At 42.0% G+C, this 6,657-nt stretch overlaps 1 long non-coding RNA gene across 1 annotated transcript; it reads right to left on the bottom strand.

Moving 5' to 3' along the window:
* Positions 1-352: 352 nt before the first annotated feature.
* LOC143882881 (uncharacterized) lies at positions 353-4,473 on the bottom strand. Its single transcript, XR_013252323.1, has 3 exons — positions 4,275-4,473; positions 889-1,323; positions 353-728 (listed from the first exon to the last, which is right to left on the bottom strand). It is a non-coding gene; the product is annotated as an uncharacterized LOC143882881 (long non-coding RNA).
* Between the last annotated feature and the right edge of the window lie 2,184 nt (positions 4,474-6,657).

Here is a 6,657-nt window from a genome sequence, read left to right as displayed (position 1 = left end):
ACATTTTCTGTTTAGGACCAAGGTTGGTAATATGTTGATCAAGTAGACAACAATTGAAATGCTTCCAACCAAAAAGACTGAGGTAGCCGAGCTTGATCAAGAAGAGCTAAGCCCATTTTAATGATATGACAGTGCTTTCGTTCTGCGATCCCATTTTGTTCAGGAGTGTGTGGGCACGAAATGAGGTGACGTATTCCACTGGTGGACAGAATGTGAGGGAATTGATGTCTTGTATACCCTCCTCCATCATCCGTTTGAATTGCTTTTATTTCCATACCCAAGGCATTCTCAATTAATAGTTTAAACTTAACAAAACAAGATGCCGCATCACTCTTTTAAAATAAAGTAAATATTCATGAGAAACGGAAAAAAATCATCCATTATTAATAAATAAAATCGATATCCACCATTACTTAAGGTAAACACAGAACCCCATAGATTCGAATGGAGTAGTTCTAAGAATGGAATTTTGCAGTGTTTTCATCCTTACAACTCGAACACAATGAATTTTCAATCAGAATAGTACCAATTTCAATGGACTTAATAGACGTTAATTTCCGCAAAACTTGATCACAAGGGTGCCCCAAGCACATGTGCCAGACATCTTTTGAAGCTTGAACTGTAGAGTATGCTTGGGGTAGGCCAGATTGATCCGCAACAGTTGAGCAAAGAGGGTAAAGCCCACCTTTAGATTTTCCTTGACGAGGATTTTTTATCGACACTCGATCCTGAATAGTAAAACCCCAAGATTCAAAGATGAAGATATAATCAATATCCCATGTAAGTTGAGCTACGGAAATGAGGTTGAGAGATCAATGTGAATATCAATCGATCCAGTATGAAATATAGGTAGGACAGATCTATTTCCAACATAGATCGATGAATTACCTGTATATTCTAAGCGATTTTGAATCAAATGTTGGTTGAAGGTGATATGATTGGTGGCACCCGTGTTAGGTTACGACTCCTGACTTATTAGCTCATTCAGATAGCCATGTTTCAACCGAACTGTCCTCTTCCTTCCATTGAAGAACGAGTTCTCAGCAACAACACTAGCAGCCTGATTGTCGCAATACATTGTGATCGCAGTCAATTGATCCTTATGTAACGGAAGATCCAACAGGAGATCTCTAAGCCACTTTGTTTCATCTCATGCGCTTGCAAGAGCAAAGAACTCAGATTTCATGGATGATTGTGCTATCATAGTCTGTTTTTTAGACTTCCACGACACAGCTGCACCACCCAGGGTGAACACAAATCTGCTTGTTGATCTACACTCATCTGGTTCTGAGCACCAGCTAGCATCTGAGAATCCTTCGACCCCTGTAGGATACCCAGAATAGATCAAGCCATGATTAAGGATAGCTTTCAGATATCTCTTCAGTCTCTAAAGAACATCCCAATGTGCCTTTCCCGAATTTTTAGTAAACCGACTCAACATCCCAACAACAAAGGCTATATCTGGTCTAGTACAACTCATGGCATACATCAGACTGCTAATCACCTTCGAGTATTCCAACTATCTGACCATCCTACCAGTATTGGTGTGGATTCCGCCCTGGAGAGGGTGGCCCACGAGGGTGTGTGTTTTTTTTTTATGATGATAGCGCCTTTGTCCATTGGATTTGAATATGATTGCTTTTTCCATAAACTTAGGATAAAAATCCTAACTTCACGAAAGAAGCAACTGACCAGAGTCGCCACCTAGATTAGGAATCTAGGACCCATGATTAACTCTGTTAATTTGGTCTACGCTTTGAGTTCTGGGTAAGTTACCTGATTACGAAGTCGAAAGGTGTACCGCACGAAGTGTACAGCAACTACCTTGCCTAACTTTTGAAAGGTTTAATTACTTAGGTTTAACAAAGGGGGTGAATGTGAACTTTATTAACCTAGATGCATTCTAATTTTTTTAGCCGTTCACAGTTTAGACTCATGCGGGCCAGGAGTGGTGATCCTAAATGCCTAGCTAGAATGCTTAGATGCCTATATGAGTGATTTGACATTTTATGAGATTTGATGAGATTTGGTTTAATTTGATTAATTGATTGGACTTAAGATGACCTATGCTATATGAACCTAGATCTAATGCAATGGACCTAAGTTGCATTTTCTGTATATTTGAGAAGTTTGGATTCCAAGAATTCTATTTTGGGGAACCTAGAGTATGATTTCTAAGTTTAGAACCTTAGAACTTTATATTTAGGAGATTGGAATGTTCTAATTCAAGTGATTACGAGTTCTTAGATTCTTTAAGATTTTTGAATTCTTTTGAGTTTCAAATTTAACAAACAACCTTAATCATGCAAAGAAAGCAACTAGCATGCAAAACAAGTGAAAGCAAAGCAAAACACCTAGCATGTGATTTCTAAGCATACGATAAGAACAATTATGCAATTAATCATGCAATGAAGCAAAAAAAACATTTAACATGCAAAAAGGTTTAAAGGCAATGAGAGGGTGAACAACAGAATGGGAGAGATAAAGACGGGTGTGGAGGATGGAGAAAGGTACAGAAAGGTGCGACTGAACTTGGGAGTGCCAAGTTGCCTACGTACCCCGTGGTGGGGATCAAGCCACACGTAGTTCCATTGGAGGAGGTTGGATCTTGAGAATGGAATAGATGGTGGGATTAGTACTTGAACTTGTACTTTGGATCAGAAGCTTAGATTTGGGATTGGAACTTGGAATTGGGCTTTAAAGAATTGGACAAAGAGTCTCCCATATTCGAGGAAATGGATTTGAGGGTTCAATGGATGAGCTTAGGAAATTTGGCAAAGTGAATGGGGATTGGGCTGACTCGGGCATCAAACCGGGCTGACTCAGGCCGACTCGGGTTGACTTGGATTGACTTGGGTTCGAACTGGGCGGACTCGGGTTAACTTGGGTTGAGCCCGGACTGACTTGGGTTGGCTTGGCTGACTCGAGGTGACTCGGGTTGAGTCCGGGTTGGCTTGGGTTGGATCGGGTTGAGTCTGGGTCAAGGCTGAATTGCGGTCCGGTTCAGACCGGGTTACGGTTCGGGTCCACTTTGGGTTTGGTCCGATCGGATTAAGCTGGACCGGTTTGGTCCGGGTTGACTTGGGTTAACTTGGATTGATCCGGGTTGGGTTCGGGTTGGACTGGTCCAAGTGGGTTTGGGTATCATGGCTCGGTTGGTTTAGGTGGGCTGGATGGATGGATTATAGATTGGTGGAGTATGGGATGGGTAGGGAATATATCATCTGAAGGGATATTGGTCGAGGATATGTGGGGGATGGGATTAGATAGCTGAATGGTCTATGTATGTTGATGAGCATGAGTATATGGGTAAACGAGAGATGGGTATGTGGATATGAGGTTTGGAGATAGGATGTATGTGGGTTATGTGGATGGTCTAATGCTAGTGGGGGTTGGGTAGCCAAGTGGGACATGAGTAGGAGTAGGGCCGAGGGTTAGGGCCAAGGCTAAGGTGGCTGCGATGTTCAGGTCAAAGTCCAATGGGCCGGGGGTTTGGATCAAGGCTGAGTAGGGTGCGGCTTGGATTGGGCTCGGGTTAGTGTTGGGGCGCGGCTTAGGGGTGCGGATTGGGATGCGGCTTAGAGTGCGGCTTTAGGGTGTAGGTTGGGGCTGAACCGGATTGGGTCGGGTTAGGTTCGGGTTGGATGGGATTGAACCAGGGTTAGAGTCAGATTGGGTTGGATTGAACCAGGTGGGTTGGGGCTGAACCGGATTGGTTGGGTTGGGTTGGACCGGGCTCACTCGGATTGGGGTCGGGTTGCGGGTCCGAGTTGGGGTTGAATCGGATTAAGGCTGAACCGAGTTAGATTGGGGTTGGAACTGGGCTCACTCGGGGTGGACATGGGCTCACTCGGGTTGACTCGGGGTGGACCCGGGCTCACTCGGGTTAACTTGGGTCGGCTTGGGCTGATCTGCTTGGATCGGGTTGGGTTATATTCGGTTGGGTACAGGTTGACTCAAGTTGGGTCATGCTGGGTTCGGGTTGGGATGTGGCTGAGTGGATGTGGGTAGGGGTTTGTAGGTGTAAAGGGAATTGGGTCGAGTTGTAGGTAGGTGTGGTTCAAGTTGACTCCTTATGCGCACAGTGCACACATATGGGTTTTAGGCTTGGGCTTTGAAAGAGGTTTCGAGGGATAAAAAGAAAAGAAATTAGAGGAGAGAGAGAGAGAGAGAGAGAGAGAGAGAGAGAGAGAGAATGCATGAATTGAATTACACTAATATGATCCTAACATGCATAAGAACATGGATTTAAGAAAATTTAATGAAAATCTTACCTCTTTTGACGTTCGATGTCGATCCTCGCGCTCTTTCTCGATGTTGAATTTGCCGCAATCAAGATGGGATGAAGGGGTGTGGCCAACCAAGATTTGGATAGAAAGAATTTTGTGAAATTCAGCTAACAATGGTAGCAAAAAAAAAAAAAACAAGAAGATGCACCAATTTTTGAGGAAGGAGGAAAACTCCCATTTTTCCGTCCCCTTCACGGGGTAAGTGAGGAGGTATTTATAGGGAAGGATTTACAAGAGTTGCCAACTTTGGAGCATGTAAAGTTGTAGGGGGAAGATTAAAGGTCAAGCATAGGAGACAAATGGAGGGACAAGATTAAAGCTCCTAGAAAGTTCCTTGATCAAAATAGGGAGTGAAGATATATGCTTTGTTCTTTTCTTAGAAATGAATCTCCCAAGATGACTTGCTCTCTAAATGAGTGTGAACCGTTTGCCTATATAAAGAGAGTTTCTTTTTCTTCCTAGAAAAATCCAACGTGAGCTGCTTCTAATAGAAAGTCAACTTTCCTCTTTAAGAAATATGAGAAAAAGAAAGCACAAGTTGCTGAAATTAAAAAGTTGCTCACGATCTTGTTGGTGTTGCTAAAAAGAGATGAGAAACAATTTTTGCCAAAGCTACCCTATGTCTGCTATTTGTGGGATCTTTGTAAGCTTGCATCACAACCACTCATCCAAAGAGTGATATCCATATGTCCAATAGACCCTTGATCTTATTTACTCTTGAGATTTAGATAGGCTCATAGTGGGACCCACACAAGATGCTTTGATAAAATAAATCCCCAACACAAAATCCTCATCCGATTCCTCCTTGACTAAGCAAAACTCAAACAGCCTTGCTTTCATTTTGGTTCAAGATGGGACCCACACAAGATGCTTTATCTCTCTCAACACAAGATGGGGCCCACCTAAGATTGACAACTTGAATTTGACCTCTTCTAACACATATATGGGCAATCCCTTCTTTGACCGAGACTCACATTCCTCTAAAATTCGAATTTTATACCATGTAAAAATTGTAATTTGGCCCTACATGAATAGCCATAAATCCATATTTCCTTAAATACCCAAAATAAGATAGTTCTAATAGCATTTGGCGGGTCCCACTCATTGTGGGCCAAATTCATTGATTTCTTGAGTTGAGCTGAATTGAGTACGTGGGCCCACTTTAGATTAAGCAAGTCCTCTAAAGAATTTGAGCTTATGCAAAATGGTGGACTCCACTCGAATTGGCCGAAAATGCACCTCTTTGGAATGTAATTTTTTCATGAAAAAACCCCTTAAAAAATGATGGAGATTGGATGGAAAATAGAAAGTGAGGGAAAGCGAGGGAAATGCTGGGAATTAACTTAGAAAATGAAAGTACTCAGAAACTGACCCAACAGGATGAAAACTAATGAGATCATTTGTTGGAGAAAGCGGAGCAAAATGGGGGTGTCTACAATTGGATCCTAGCTTCTTGTTGTAATTGTTAAGAGTAGTGCGCATTGGTCTACGGGGTCAGTTTAGTCATTTTGTGTTACCATATATATATATATATTATATATATATATATATATTTCATATCTCGTGTGGGAGAGTTGTACGATTGACTCTCTCATTCACACTTCCTTCCCAAACTATCTTGTATCTCTCTTAATCACTACAATCTCCATCATTTAATGTAACATGGTATCAGAGTTACATGTTGAAGATCAAGAATTCCCTAATTCCCTCTGTGAAGGTTGGTATCAAGATTCTTCTCCCTTGATTCTTCTCCCTAAGCCTAAGCCTAACCCTAACCCTAGTTGTACCCTTTCCAAATCTCCACAAATCCCTCTATCCACAAACCCATAACAACCACCACTAGAAGTGACAGACATTAAATCTTCAATCCCCAAAATATTTATCCGCATACCCTAGAAATCGAAAGGCATATGTGCATACCCTAGAAACCCCAAGTCTATATGAGCATGTCCTAGAAACATGTTTTTGTGATTTTACATTATCTAAACCCTAATCGAACGATCCAAGTCCTAATCCGCACCACCCAAATTTTTTATATATCCTCCAGACCACTCGCGCCCCACTATTTTCCCATCCTTTTCACCCTAAACTTGTTCTACCTTCATTAAACCTTTGAATACTAACCCTAACCAATTTTTAATCTCCTTCCATCTCTTTCCCTTGATGTTCTAAACACCCATTCTTCGATCTTTATCATCTCGTGGTTGGTTCTATATACTTGTTTGGTGTTTTTTTCTTATGTTGGTGGTGTATGTTTGTGGTGGTGTTGCACATTTCTATCCCGAAACCGTGTAGTAATGTGTGTGAGAGAACATATGTGGATGTTCTTCATTGGTAGCTATGGGAGCTGGTTTTTTCCCATGTACGC

The sequence above is a fragment of the Tasmannia lanceolata genome, unplaced genomic scaffold, assembly GCF_043159265.1.
Source record: "Tasmannia lanceolata isolate RefF3 unplaced genomic scaffold, GAP_Taslan_0.1 ptg000002l, whole genome shotgun sequence".
Lineage (NCBI taxonomy): Eukaryota > Viridiplantae > Streptophyta > Magnoliopsida > Canellales > Winteraceae > Tasmannia > Tasmannia lanceolata.
This window is presented reverse-complemented; position numbering and strand designations above follow the sequence as displayed.